We start from the raw sequence: 16,062 nt of genomic DNA, 5'->3' as shown, positions 1-16,062 counted from the left end.
TGACGTGTGAACAGTCACATGCCACCTGTGAGGGGCAAATGATTAGGGGATTTTTCCCTACCAATCACCATCTGACAAGTGGACCATTCAGGCTCTGCCAAGTGTCCACTACATGGGCCAATAGAAGTCTGCCACGTGTCAGGAGTTGATCTGTCCACCATGGACCAGTCGTGTCACGCCACGTGGCCTCCGTATGCCAGATAGGCCAAACAGCCACCTAGGCCCAATTTCCAAGGGAAGCCCAGTCAGCCCTAGGTTAACCTAAACCTAGTATTTGACACGTTTCCCAAGGTTATAAATACTCTAATTAATCCTCATTAAAGGGGATTCAACAATTAATTACTCTCACCTAGAGAACCTAAACACACTGATCATTCCTCCCCTAGAGGAACCAGATCTCCCAACCTTTACTTTTTTCCGCACTTATTACTCCTCAAACAAGTACTAACTTGACCGTCGGAGGCGGAGCTCCCACCACCCGGAGTCTCCGTTGTTTTGCAGGTACAGGCGCACGGATCCAGTCCCGGAATTGTAACTCTCCCGCAGGACATCAGAAAACCCCAAAACAGTAGTTATATAAGCTTGTCAACGATTTACCCCTTTAGTTAGGGTATTTTAGTTGTTACACCGTTTTCACTATTATAGTAAACGAATGACCCTAGACCCTAAACCAACTAAACCCTAAACCCTAAACCCTTAACTGTACACCATTAGCCCTTAACCCTGCACCATATAACCCACAAACATCGGAATGAGAAATTAGACTTAGTGAAATTGTATTGTTTAAAAATGATTAAGTTGTTTTAAAAAATGGATAAAAATCTTAATAATTGGGTACTTGTATTCTTTGTTTTACTAAGTTGTTTTAATAATTGATTTCAATGTTCGTTTAACCATTATGTCAATCCAATTTTAGTTGCTCAATTTAATGATTATAGTATATGACTTTGGACAGTACACTTTCGTTTAGGATATGTTTGAAAAAGTACGAAACTTGTCAAGTTTCTTAGGATTAATGTCAATATTTTATTTACGGTTTGGAAGAAATATGGCGAACTTGTGACAAGTGTCAGAAGGGTTGTCTAGAAGCCCACACAAGACGACAACAACTGAAGATAACGAAGGTGACTGCATAAACTTATAACTTTGTGACATTAATAAACATTATAGTCCATACTCTATTAACCATTATAGCTTTATAAAGCCTCCAAATTAAGAGTCCATTGCAACATTGTATGCGTTTCTCTCAATAAATCCTTATTTGCGACATTTTAATAGATAATTGACATCAACCTCCACAAATTGATACTATGCAGATTTGCATGATCAAAGAAAGCTACATTATCATATCGATATAATTCTCTAAAATATAATTTATTAATTGTAAAAGATATTATTTATTTATTCAATATTTAGTTTAATTGTATTGTTGACTCCAAATCGCAATTATGGTTTAGAACTGCTTTCAAATTATTATGATTATTATTTATTTTGCATGGGATAAGACATACCATGTACGGAGTAACCACAAAAATATAAAGCCCTTCAGTTTGACGGTTTTGTCGTTCTTTTTAATGTGAAATTAAAAAGAGGAAATAACGATTGTATATGAACTATTAATAATAAGGATGCAAATCTCTTACGTGTTCTAGTTTGTGCCTAATTTCGCCAAATTCATGCTTTGATATGAATACTACCCTGACTTGTTCAGTTTGGTGAAGTGACAATACATATATGCTACTTCATTCGTAAATGTGTCTTATTGAAAGATCAGATGTAGGGTCATAGGCATCCCTTTTCATAAATAATATTCAAATAAACATAATATTCAACTCTAAAAGAAGGAATTAGTACTCTTTTCATGGTTTAATACTTCATGACTCGTGTCTTTTTTTTTTATTCACGTGCAAATTATCATTAATATGTATTGGTCACTCAGAATATTGCATGGTGTAATTATCCGAAATTATGGATTTCTTTAGAGTAATTCCATAATGTTTGTAAGTCACTAAGTTGACGTGGCAGTTCATGTACTTGTCCTGTGTTGTACCCCCTTTGCTTCGCTATAAAAGCAATGATCTTGGAGTGGATATGGTACCCTTTACCTTCTCTGCATTTCCAAACTCCTAATTTTCTTGAAACAAATTCACAATGGCCAACCAACCCTTAGATCCCCAAAACCCGATATACCCTCCTCGCTGCTACCCAGTTCCTACACCTAACAAAACAACTTTCCGTGACCCTAACAACACCGGCCGACCCGAAATGAACTTCAACAAGTTCATGTACTTTTCACCCAAACCCGGAAATGGCAACCTTCAAATTCTGAGTGACCAATGCATTAGGGACATCATTAGGAGCCCGGAGAGCCCATGGGAGCCAAAGTTGCAAGGAATGGTCATGATTGGTCCCGGTGTAACAGACCCCGTCCCTGCACACCTTCCCAATATGGTTGATCTTGTGGGTGTAGTGGATGTGAAGGACCTTTTTAACAAGCTCAACAAGGAAGTGCTTGTTTACAATCCCAACGACATTAGTGAGGTAATCCCAGATTTCCTTCTCAATGTAGTTGATCCTACTCCTGTGATTGCCATTGAGGGTCCTGTCTATCCCCTCACTACTAGGTCGGTAACAACTGAACTAGCCTGTTACACACGATGGTTTTCAAGCATTTTATTTGCATTCCAACATTAGTTAAGTCATTGTCAGAGTTTGTGCTAGTAGGTTTAGCGTTTACCCATTTATAAGGTACATGGATGTTAACCTCAAGACTAAGTATAAACAAGGTAGTACGGCATTTCCTTTAGGTGCATCAATTGTTGTGTGAAATGCACGTGGTGTTAGTCGCCCTTCTTTTAAGTCATGCCCTTGAAATTGTGTCCGTTCACAAACCCATCATTTTCATAATCACCGAAGCTAAAATTGGTCGGAAGTCTTTCAAGGAAGTGGTCAAGGCCTTTGATTATGAAGTGAATTGTTCCTTGGACGAGAGTGTCGGCAATTCAGGTGGTGTAGCTGTGATTTGGGATGAGAAGAAGGTCAGTTCGGGGGAGTTCAACGTTGCTACTATGGATACAGACAGCTGCCCACTGAGGGTGCTAGGGGAGTTGAAGGTATTTATTTATTAATAACTTCATTTTGTCGCAATGTGCTTAGGACATTTTATTAATGAAAGTACTTTGTTTTTTGGTTTTTATAGGCTGCTCTTGCCACTGCCACGGAGGAGGAGGCTAGTTGACCTGGATGCATGCACAACCCTTGGTAGTAGGCTGCTGGAGAAGGATGGTTGTGCAATGTGGGGACTATTGTGACTCGCCATTTCAATTTTCAAACAATTCGTGAACTTTTATGTGTAATATTATGTTATTCGTACTATTGGTGTGCATTAGGGTAATTAATTAAGACAATATGATCTTATTTGTGAAGCTTGCTACTACTACTTGGCCTAGTAAGGCCTAATCGTGTATTAATTAAGGCAACGATGATTGCCATTTGTCTAGGTGTAAACAATGATATGGTTTATGGTGTTATTAATGTATTATGTGTGATTAGTAATCGTTTTTTATGTTTACCTTCAACTTTTATTAATGTTGCTTTTAGTAAAACAAAATCACAATGTATGGTAAAATTGATTTAGGCCCATTAGTAGATATTAATTACAAATAAAATTAACTACTAGGTAAAATGACAACAATTGTGCATTTACTAGAAATACGTTAAGTTAACAAATAATATGACCTTCAAATTGAATTGAAATGGTCATCATTTTTTTAATAAGTAGTTAACACTTTGCAAATGTAACAAACTTGGTTTAATTGAAAAAACAATAATATAGTAGAGTATCCTACAGCGTCAACTACGGTTGTTAGCATATAGCAAGTAGTAAATTTTGGAATAATAAGTACGTCAAAGAAGGATGAAAACAACTAATTTAAGATCAATCATTAAGCATCCATACAAAATGATGACTGTTTTGAAAAAATAAAAGGGAATATAAATCGCTAGGGCATTTAAGTGGCGGATTGGTGACGCTATTAGGTGTCCTATTTTGCGTTATTAGGTTTCCTAATTTGCGCTATTAGGGATATTGCATACATACTAGGCCAAATGAGCATTACTTCATGAAGTTCCTGATATTAAAAGTTGCATGCACAAAAGAAAAAAAGATGTTATATAACTGCAGATTGAAAATCAAATCATGTATGGCCTAGACTGCACCGCAAATTAACTTAGTCCTTTGCATGCATGTGATAAAGAATTGGTTATATATACTACTACGGACACTTATTTCTAAATGTAAAATTAAAACGAAAATAAATGCCATGTTCTAATTTTATCTACAAAATGTATGGAATTTTAACAAAAGGCCCAACTATCATTGTGAATAACTTGCCAAACTACTATAAGGTAGGCCATTATAAATGCATAAGGCCAAACTCGACGGGACTTTTTACCAAATTGAGCTTTTTTGGCAAAGTATTTACCAAATTGGTCTCGTGGCAAAAGTATTTCCCAAACTAAGCTTCTAGGGTAAAACGCTGTCTCAGACAGCGTTTTACACCCAATTTTCTTTAAAAAAAAAAATTCAAGACATAAAACTCTGTCTCAGACAGCGTTTTATGGTTAATTGACTTTTTTGTATGTATTTTGCTAAAATATATTGGAATACAAGTATTTTGTGTATGTAAAAAGTAAAACACTGCCTGAGGCAGCGTTTTACTTAAAGAATTATGCAAAAGTATTATTCCCAATTAAACGCAGTTGCAATTCGATATAAGTCCCGCAATATTGTACAGAGGAAAACGCTGCCTCAGGCTGCGTTTTATTCTGTACAATAAACGCTGCCTTTTATTGGGGTTTTTTTTTTTAATAAAATATGAAATACGAAGTTTGAGAAAAAAGTTTTTTTTTTTTTTTTTAAAAAAATCTGGGTATAAAACGCTGTCCGAGACAACGTTTACCCCAGAAGCTTAGTTTGGGAAATACTTTTGCCACGAGACCAATTTGATAAATAATTTGCCAACAAAGCTCAATTTGGTAAAAAATCCAACTCGACGACTAACAGTGAACCTTCATGAAAAAATATTTATTTAAAACATCTCATCGTTCAACTATAGGGAGTATTTCAACTCTAACAATACTTCTACAATTATTCCTTTTAATAGAAATTCAATGATGCATATTGTCAGAGAAATTCTCTTAACTGAAATTCCTCTCAAACCTTCTTTTTAACTATCATTTGCTACCATTCAAGATGCATATTGTCAGAGAAATTCTCTTAACTGATCAAATCAATCATTTTCTTTTTATCTAACCCCATATTCTCAATTTTACGCAGTTTCCTCCCGCTCTAATTCTTGTTCTCCTTTTTCTGGGTTTTCTTTGTTGATTGTTAGGGATCAAACCGCCTTAATTAATCATGTTTGCGAGGATTTTCGGCAAACCCAAGGAGGGTACGAGTGCTGTTGCAACTTTGGACAAATTGAGTGAGGTTTGTTCTTGTGAATTTTTAGTTTCCGTTTTAATTAATTAATTTTTTTATGCTGATTTTTTTATTTTTTATTTTTACTTTCGATCTCTTGCAATGGATGAATCTTTGCAATGTTTTTCTTCTATTGATTGATTAGATGGGTATTTGATTTTGGTATTTTACTGTTGAAATATATGATGCTTTTTATTGGATTACTATCAAGTGTGTTCAGATTTTATTGCTATTTTTTGTTCATATGTTGGTTGCTTTTCTGAGGATGTGAATGAGCTTACAAGTTTTCTGTAAGAAGAAATTGTTTGTTGCAATCGTCATCGTGTTGGTATTGATTCGATGTGATTGAGTTGGCTGTCCTGAGATAGTGTACTTCTGTGAGGTGTATTATAAGTGGAGATAATTCATTCTCTAAAGAACAAGGCGCAGGGCTGTTAGAGAGGAATGTAACTGTTTGGATGGGATGTTTGGGATGTTCTGTTTTTTTTTTTTTTTTTCTTGGCACCTTATAAAGTTGAGCAACATTTATGAGTTTACAACCAATTTGATTTATAAGGTTTTGTAAATAGTTTTGTTAATGAGGCAGCTAATTCTAATTTTAGGCTCTGCTTGATTTCTATGTCAGTTCTGGGAAAATAAAGCCTGAACATATCATCATATTTAGGCTCAGCTACCTCTTTCTTTCAATGTGAACAATTCAGCCAGTGAGTTCTAATTTCTTATTTTGCTGTTAAATGCTTTTTAAATACTTCTATATTATTATACGGTGCATTTATAGAAATTGTGCTTCTTTTTGTCGATTGTAGGATAACATAAACTATTGTTTGGGGATGGATAGGATATATTCTGTTTAGAAATAGGTTTATAAGAATGGAAGGGTCTAAGAACTTCATCTCTTCTTATATTACTAAAGTGAAAACTATTACAGTGGAGAGTGGAGAGTGGAGAGGAGAGATAGAAAATTGCTACTTCATGCAGAGAACAATGGGCAAGGAAGGATAGAGGGGTAGAGGCCACCTAAGAACTTTTTTTTGGTTCTTAATATACTGAAGAACTGGGTAACCACCTGGTGGACTTGTTTGGAATAAGGAACTACAATAATACAATATATAGACATTGGTTGGTTATCTCTTATTTACTTGGACTTTATGGAACTCCAATTCTGAGCTCTTTATATTATAACTTGTCCATGAGAACAGCTAGGATTGTTTTTTGTATAATAATCTTTGGCATTAATTTCCATGGAAGTTAATTCTATATACTGGTATAAGGAATTAGGTTCTGATTTTTTAATAGATATCTTGATTTGAACTTGAATTCTGAAATAACCAAAAAATGGTGAAATTGTATCTTTTCCTGCAATCAAAGTATCAAAATCTATTTTAAGCAATCTTAAAAAGGGTTTTATGTCATATTGTTAGTAAGCTCATAAGTTTGTCTCTTTCCTAACCTAGCCATTGCTGGTTGTTAATTTATGTTTTGTATTTTAATAGCTAATCTATTTGTGCTATGCAGAAATTGCCTCAGTATCCATTGCCGACTCATGAACTTGTTCTGAGATGTCTTATTTCAACTGAGTTTGAGTTTTGAAATTGGATCATTTTTCCCTATTCATTTGATTCTCACAATATAGTCTTGAAAGACTAACAAATTGTCTGATTCATGTTGTAGATAAATACAATTGCTTATAAAAATAGACATACTGCTGAATTAAGAACAAGCTTTTTCTTGACGATGTCAGCTTCGATATGCCGGAGGTAAGAGATTGAGTTCTCTGATTATGTCAGTTTTATGTGGTCATTTATTCTATTTATTACGTTCTAAACCGTCAATTATGTGGTCTTTTGTTTGTGTCATGGCAATACAGGTAACCAATACTGAGAGCAGTGATGATGTAACATATCGATGTCCTCCAAAAACAGAGTTTTAGTGCTTCATCAGTACTCTTGTCACATATAAGGTATTCATATTCTAAATGATAGAGATACTATAACATCTTATAGATTCATGACAGTCAATGTGACTTTAAGCTTGATTACTATCAAAAGAATATTGTTATTTTGATTAAATGATGGTTATAATCTGATTAAATGATGGCCATATCTTTACATAATTAAAAGATATTGTTATTCTCGACTTCCCGCTTTATTTATTTATATAATTATTTCATATATTAATTTTGATTAAATTGAGTGGCAATGTATCATTGCGCGCGGTTCCGATTGGTTCTCCAACTACTAGGCTCAGCAGTAGTGGTTCAGCCGCTTAACAAGAAACTTTTATTTGCTTTAAGAAAAAATAGTTTCAGGAAAATAAGGTAAGATTGCATCAGATTTTTGTGATCAATCTTATTATTGCCCTTTTCTGCTCTCACTTCTTTTATCTCAATCTCCAATCTGTTACACAACTGATGCAAGTCCCTGATTTCAGTCTATGTAGACAAGACTATTCTTGTAAAGCATGTGGAACGGTATTTCCAAATTACAATTCCACATGATTTACCCATTAGTAATGAGTTACTGAATAGATGTCCTTATGAATTACATTATTATAGAGAAGTTGGCATTAAGTCCATTATGAACTGGCAGCCTTGTTAAAGTCAATAATTTGCTTAATCATAGATTTATGGAGAAAATATTTTCAACTTCATGCTCTCACACTTCACAATTTATTGACTATCTTAATTACTAAAACAGCATTTTGAATGAAAACTAGCTCAATGGAAGTATTCCAAAAACATTGGGGCTTGTACAGAATTTAACTGTAATGTGAGTACATGTTAGATCTATTTTAGTGTAGCTAACTGGAAAGGATTACCACCATTTCAGGGTAACTAACTTTTCTCTGGTTTGCAGTCGTTTGGACAGGAACTCCTTGAGTGGATCTGTGCCCCGAAATTTGAGTCACTACTGTGAGTGAGCTGTAAGTAGTTCGAGGTTTTTTTTTGGTTACTTTCTTTATGTCATGATTACAAGTTCAAATGTATAATGATGATGGCACATTTTTTTTGTTGGTGGTACTGTATTACAGCTACCTGGCAAATAACAATTTGAGTGGGCCAATCCCTGACCTTACAAGAATGACTCTCCTTACATTTGTGTGAGTAGCAGCAATATCGAACTGTTGGTAGCTTGATATTTTTTGTTAGCATCATCATCAAGATATACTACGTAGCTTATTACAAATCATTTTTTCTGAAGATATCTGCTAGAATTCTGCCTTGTGAATTTTTGTTGATTGCCCCCTATGTTTTGCAGAGGGTTGAGTAATGATAATTTTGATGCAACGTCTGTTCCTCAGTGGGTGGGTTGAGGAGTTACCAAATTTAACTACATTGTGAGTTTCTCTCCCTTTTTCTTTTTTCTGTATTTAGATTTAGTTATAAGTTAAGCAAGTGGAACAATGAAAAAATACATTAGCGAGACATGTTTACACGGTTTCTAAGTTTCATCTGACCCCCTCTTCTGTTCCATGAGAAGGAAAAGCTTTAGTAGAGATATTGGGATCATTTTGACGTTGAGGATACATTAGGAATGTCCATATGATTGGGCGCATCATGATCGTTTAACTTTTTGCCCAAATAAATTATATTGGAGAGAAAACTTTTTAGCTTTGAATTATTGCTGTCTAAACAATCATGTTAATGAGCTATCCTTAGTTTCTCAATTCTTGTGAATCAACCGACCAATATATACATACCTTAACTGTAGCAATGAAGTAGTTGTCTCGGCTTTTGCATTTCTATCAACTGCAATATTAAGACACAATTTGGAGGAAACCCATGTACTGAGATAGCTTATTACAATGAGATACTGGCATTCAGTTTTGGGTATTGTGGTTTAGAGATATTTCCTTGCACCTCTGACTTTGTTGTATTACGCACTTATCATCATGGCATTTGACTATTGGTTGATGCAGAAGCACTAATTCAACTATTCAAGTGTTGTGTCAATGAGAAACTTGAATGAGTTTTAAGATTTATGGGGCTCAGTGGCTCGGAAGGCTAAAGCGGTCCTTGGATGATGATGTTCCACCTGAACAAGCTGAAGCCCCTAGGACAACTCGTCAGTATGAAGATAATGCTGCTTTTGGACAGCAGGTGAGAAATCCTTGTTATAATAGTGGACTAGACCATGATAAACATCTTGTTCTTAAATTCTCTTCTTCCACAATCCTCTTAATCACTTTCTCTCCGCAAAGCAATAAGGAAAAGAATTAATCCTGTGTAAACGCACACTAGAGGTGGAAAATTATCCTAGAATGATAGTATACCTGTGAAGGAAAGGGATAGAAAAGATTTGTGTATGAAAATACTCATAAAAGAGCATTTTGTTGCTTAATCTCGAATCTTATTTTAAATGGGTAGACGTTGTAATTTCCATTTTTATTTGATGATCACTGCTGTATTGATATATCATACTGATAGACTGATAGTACTTTCATTATTTGAGTTATTTGATACTAGGATGGCTGCCATTTCAACCTGAGCAAGGCCGCAAAAAGCCAGACAAAGCTGTATTACGGAAGGGATTTGGTGCTATTGCTTCTTCATTTAATTATCTTGGAAATGCCTTAGAGGTAAGCTTGATGTAATTACTTAATAATGCTGAGTATATAAAGCTCTCAGCTGTGAATTTGCTCATTTCGTTCTATGTTTAGGCTTTTTACCAATCCTTGTGTGGCTCAGACACCTTATGCTATTATGTCCTCGGATATTATCTTAATAGATCAAATCCTTGAGGAGAGCTTCATGTGCCATTTTTTAATTGCAAATCCCAGTATGCTGTAGAGATTCATCAAGTTTACATGATTGGATTCTCTGGAAGATTTTTTTATGAGCAATTTTTGTCGTAGAGTGTTATGAAAGGTCCATTTATGGCCTATAGCCATCTAATATGTGTGTATCTTTTTGGATAAAGAAATATGGGGGAGTTGTAAAAAGTAAAAAGATTTGTTATTAATTGAAGTAAATAATTTGACAATTCTTTCACGTTTCTGAGATGGTGGAATCTGGATAGTCGCTGTTCAACAAGCTAAGCCAAGATTATGAAGAGCGACTTCTCATCTAAGGTATTAAATGTGAATATCACTTGATTACATACAGATGGGAAGCTTGCTTTGTTCCCCTATTATATTGGTTGTTATAAGATCCACAAGGAGAAGATTGAGAAATGGCAGGAAGAGATGAAGGAGCTGAGGGCAATCGATGCAACTAACAAGGAAATGAATGATCGCCTGAATAATGTCCAATTCCTACTTCAAACTATTCATATCGGCCAATAAAGATTCAGCATTTCAGCTGCTAATTAGACCTTGATCCATTGCCCTTTCGGCTGTGAATCATGGATTTGCCTGTGGACAACCAAGTTCACAAGTGCAGGTGATGATTTCTCAAGATTGTATTTATTAGTTGATACATTGTGACATGTTGTGTCCGTAGTAACTTTAAAATACTGCATATTTATTTGTTTTGAAAAGCTTTATATTCTATGTTAGAAATTGATAGATGTCAACATATGGCAAACAAATGCAGGGAATGACTGTGTCTATTAAGGAGTAACCGTATCATTTTAAAGAGGATTTGAAGAGCACGATGTGAGTACATTTTGATCTACTTGTATTTTCTTTCAGACAACTGATCATGAGTTGGTAACTTGATTTTTTAATAGATATCAAGCCATCTAATATGTGTGTATCTTGCTTTGATGGCTACTGTTGTCGCAGTGATTGAATTTTTTCCCGGATGGTTTGATTGTGTAATTGGCTTACGGAATATCAATTTCATAATACAGTTTATTGTTAATTGATTTTTCTGTATAATCAGTTTAGGATTCTTCTAATTTAATGTGGAGAATTGAATTAATTAAGTTTACAACTTAGAGTATGTTGTTAATTTATTTGTCGCCGGTGACAGCCAGTGTAAAATTTTGTCACACCGCTTGGCATGAGCCACAATGATTAAGAGTAGTACTAGGATGGGTGATCTCCTGGGAAGTCCTCATGTTGGTTCATGTAGCCGACCCACTAATGGGATTAAGGCGTTGAAGGCAAAAAAGAAGAAGAAGAAGAAGAAGAAGAAGAAGAAGAAGAAGAAGAAGAAGAAGAAGAAGAAGAATATTAGGTTTTGGTGGGTTAAGCAATGTGTGGTAGTCTGCATGCAAAAATGTTTTTGAGGGCGTAATACAGGGTTTTAAATTCCCTAGATGGAATCTTTTCCTTCATTTCTTTGGCTGGCTCATTCTAATTGAAGCTAAATAGGAGAGAATGAAGGAGTCTGACCTTGAAACTTACTATATTTTTGGTTTATCCACAATATGCATGTTTGTTACCGTGTTCAGCCACTGATCTACATCAAAATATATTTATTTTTCTTACCATGGACATCTCAATTTAGCTTTGCAGGGGGATTTGAGTATTTATTTTGTTGTGTTTTCGAGCTGATGTATGTACAAGTTTATTTAGCATATTAACTTATGAAAAAAAACTGCAAATAATTCTTGTCAAAGGGGATAGGACTGTACTATTGTTAATATAGCATTGCAAGAGTTAGGCCCTGTTCTTTTGAGCTTCTAGCAGGGAGTTACATTTTATTACCGCATTATTATTGTTATTTTTATTATTACTATTATTATTATCACTATTATTATTATCGCATTATTATTATAATCATTAAATATTATTATTAAATATTAATTATTATTATTATAATAATAATTATTATTATTAAATATTAATTATTTATTATTATTATTATTAAATATTAATTATTTATTAATATTAAGTATTAATAATTTATTATTATTATTAAAAAGTAATAATATTATCTTGTTATTATCTTTAAAATATTAATTTTTATTATAAAAAATCAATTATTATTATTATTATTATTAAATTTTAATTATTATTATTATAATTATTAAATATTAATTATTTATTATTATTATTAAATTTAATTATTATTATAATAATTCAATATTAATTATTATTTTTAAGCAGAGCAGAGCAAATTCAAGCACACAGAGTAGAGCAAGACTCAGCAAAGCAGAACAACTTTAAAGAACAGGGCCTTAGACTGTATGTATAAGTTTATAATGCAAACTTCTTGTGCTTTGTTCTATAGGCTGCAAGTATTCATGGACCAATTAACATATGGAAATCAAATTATATGGATGGCTTACTATTGATGCAGTAGAAGAGGTCAGACTCCATCAGAGGTCGACATTTTCATTGTAAGTTTTAATCATTTCAAGCATATTTGAATTGATTTACCTTCCAGAGGCTTACGGAATGTTCGCTTTAAAAAGTTGTCACTTTATTTACATGTTTTGGAAACATGTACTCCATATCATGGTCTTGAACTAACTGGAGGAGCACATTGGCGATTCATGCATTTTTTCTGCTCTTATTCTCTGCCTCTTGTTTTTTATGTTTGTTGCGGTCAAACCTCAAATATTTGCTTCCTTTTGTGAAACCTATTCATTAAGTTTATGCTTTCGATATGAAATAGTCACTGGTTATGGTGATTTCACCTTGTGTGTGTAGATTAGCTGACACATCTGTCTGTTTTACCCATTATCTCTAGCATAAGCCTCACATATATATATATGTATTTAAGCTTTTATTTCAGCAGTTGGAAATGCATATTTGTGCTTCCATAATCTGGTTGAGTTGGTTTTTATGATTTACAATTATTAATGATGCTATTTCACTGATATTCTCTATTCTTGAGAACTTTGTAATGACATTTGTTAAAGAATGCTCCATATATTTTTCGATAATAATAATTAAGAAACAGAGGATATTGGAAAAATATCTTCTGTAAAGTAAAGCCTTGCCCTTCTGTTTGTGATTGCCAACTTTAGCTGTTTGATTTCTTCCCTATCAATTCACCCTGCACCATCAGAACTTTACTGTGCAATTTTCATCTTCAAGTATTGTATGGACTTGGATTTTTGTGCTTTTTTTTTTCAAATCTGGAATGGTATTAAATTTAACTTGGAATTAAGTTGGGTTTTTTCATTAATGTGCCTCCTATAATACAGCGTGGTTTGATGCAGCTACTATCCCACAGAGATTTTCAAATGGCTATCTGCTTATCGCTGGGGTGAGTGGAGGTGTTTCATGCTTTACTCTTCATGTTTCCATATGCAGGATATAAACTATACTCATTTAATTTTCCTATTATTGTCACTTTCTTTCTGTTGGGATTTATAGTCTTATTTTTGTACAGATAACTGATTTTGTAGCTGTGGTTAGAATACTTGATGTAACTCTGGTTGTTTCCTTACTGGACCACAATTCCTATTGCAAAGATGATAGGTATGCGGGGCTTTTATTTTTTTTACTAATTAGAATGAACTTTGTGTCTCTCAATACTAATGCGACCATTAATTAATTGTCTCATGTCTAAAATCCTCAATGTGCAGTGACTTTGCCGACATTTTTTATGTTGATTGGTTCATTTCTTCTCTTGCAAAGGATGTGAAAATTGTGAAAAAATTTCCAAATAAAATCACGAGATCTATGGAAAAGCCCCCCTATACGATGCGAGTGCCTAGAAAGTCAAACCTCGAAGATTATATTGAACTTTTTGCCTATGGCGCTTATCTTGTGTATTCCTTTACCTTTCTCATTCCTGTCTTGCAGTTGCCACAGATGGTTGGCTATTAAGCAATAAAAGATATTGGAAGATTGGAATCAGGAACAAGTGTTCACATTCCATTTGTTGCACTGATAGCACACGCAATGTCGTAAGATAGACAAATATATAGGGTGGTTGTCTTAGGTTTCAAGATCAAGTGCTTGTCTACTTGAAAATGTGTATAGGTGGATCCAAGTTCTAGACTCTAGAGCTTTTTCTTACTTCTGATAGTTTTATTTTTTTTAATAAATATTGTTTATATGTGTTGCTGGGAATGCTTCTTTTCGAAACTTAGGAAGAACACAGGTGTCACACACGTGTCATCGTCAAGCTGCGGAACAGAATCAAAGGACTTAGTTTATTTTATTATAAAATGTTATGCAGAGATTGTACCCAAAGTTCAAATATTAATATAAATTCATTTGTTACTTTATTTCCCATCTTTATTTATTTAGACTCGAAATTTGTGTAAAAAAATTTTGGCACGCTTGGTGGGACCGAAATTTTGTTAATTATTAGGTGTCAGATATATGTAAATAAGGAGATGATATCAAAAAAATAAGATATTTATCTTCAAGATCTCGTATAATATTTTATAGTTATCTTGTTTACTACTCAACGACATTTTATATACAGAGAGTCGTTTTTAGGGTTTAATTAGGCTCAGGTGGAATAAGTAAAAAAGACTCCATCTCCTCCCTACCACCAAACATTGTAGGTACAAGTATGCCTTAAATAGACAAGGTCTCGTACTACAAACAAATATCAAAACCCTAGCCCTTTGGAGAGAGGAATCAAGAGATTTACGAGAGTTGTAACTCATAAATTATCAATGAAATAATTGTTTTCGTACATTCTTCTACCTCTTTAATTATATATTGCAGGTTTGAACTTTTATTGTTACAAATATTTTTGAAGAACCTTCATATAATTTGATTGTGTGAGGAGTGATAAGGGAAGGGGTGTTTACTGGGATATATAGATGTTTGTCAGGTTATGGTTCTGTAGAAATTTCATGCTTTCATAAAATTTGGGAAGATATTCAATGCATGGCTGAAATGTTTGAGATGACTCACTTAGTGTTAACTTGTTCATAAAAGCAAGGGTGACTTTCATTTATTTTATTTACACAACACTAGGGTTATTAGGCAGAATGCTATATGTTGTGTTACCCCGAACTCTCCTCCACCATGAGTATCGCGTGTCTGACTATTTTTAGAATTGAAAACACTCTTTTGGCTGTTTCCCCGTATCTGCTATTTTTGGAATTGAAGGATCATATCCTCCGATCCTTACTTAGATATGACACCTAAATTCGAGGCTTTGCAACATAGGCTATATGTGTTTGTTTAATCTAATATTTTTCTTCTGACAATGTATTTGGTACATTTGAATCATTGTTAGAATCTTTTATCCCTTAATTTAGCTATTGTAGTAACATTTGTAACTTTTGTGGGCCTCAATAATTATTTTCTACAACTTGTGGCTTACAGAGCTCTTCCAGATGCGTATATTATGGCAAGTTCATGCCCTGTTGAAGTTTCAGGCGTGAAATTGCAATTCCCTCTCTTATCCCCTTTGCTTGCCTCTCTCCATTGAAAAGAAATGTATCTTCTACATTTGTTTGTAGTTTTCATGCACTATAATAAGTTTTCATAAGACAGGGGGAACAATTTATGGCTCTCCTAATATTTCTTTTTCTTTTTTTCCACAGATTATATTATAAACCTCTAAACAATTCCAACAGTTTTGTTCATTGGTCCCTAAAGGTAAAAATTGAATTCATAATGCAGGTGCTAGTCACAGTGGGCTGCCACTACTACCTGGTGGTTGCTGCTGCAATCAAGCGCTCGATGCTGCTGAAATCTGTTCTTGCTTGACGACTCTGTTGTTGCTATTACTTGTGCTTGACGCACGCTGTTGTATTGTTTATATACTC

At 34.1% G+C, this 16,062-nt stretch overlaps 1 long non-coding RNA gene across 13 annotated transcripts; it reads left to right on the top strand.

Annotated features, from left to right (window-relative positions):
* Window positions 1-5,110: 5,110 nt before the first annotated feature.
* Window positions 5,111-14,556, top strand: LOC110696916. 13 transcript variants are annotated; one of them, XR_002506416.1, is made up of 16 exons: window positions 5,111-5,263; window positions 5,397-5,491; window positions 6,108-6,186; window positions 6,998-7,239; window positions 7,350-7,442; window positions 8,338-8,404; window positions 8,513-8,581; window positions 8,740-8,818; window positions 9,401-9,581; window positions 9,934-10,060; window positions 10,587-10,862; window positions 11,016-11,077; window positions 12,603-12,711; window positions 13,540-13,586; window positions 13,713-13,801; window positions 13,909-14,556. It is a non-coding gene; the product is annotated as an uncharacterized LOC110696916 (long non-coding RNA). The 13 variants fall into 13 exon arrangements; XR_002506425.1 differs by adding an exon at window positions 8,179-8,250 and having other exon boundaries at window positions 5,113-5,491; window positions 8,338-8,393; XR_002506418.1 differs by adding an exon at window positions 8,179-8,250 and having other exon boundaries at window positions 5,114-5,491.
* Window positions 14,557-16,062: the final 1,506 nt, after the last annotated feature.

The sequence above is a fragment of the Chenopodium quinoa genome, unplaced genomic scaffold, assembly GCF_001683475.1.
Source record: "Chenopodium quinoa cultivar QQ74 unplaced genomic scaffold, ASM168347v1, whole genome shotgun sequence".
Classification (NCBI taxonomy): Eukaryota; Viridiplantae; Streptophyta; class Magnoliopsida; order Caryophyllales; family Amaranthaceae; genus Chenopodium; species Chenopodium quinoa.
The sequence above is the reverse complement of the archived record's forward strand: the minus strand, read 5'-3'. Positions and strand labels throughout refer to the sequence as shown.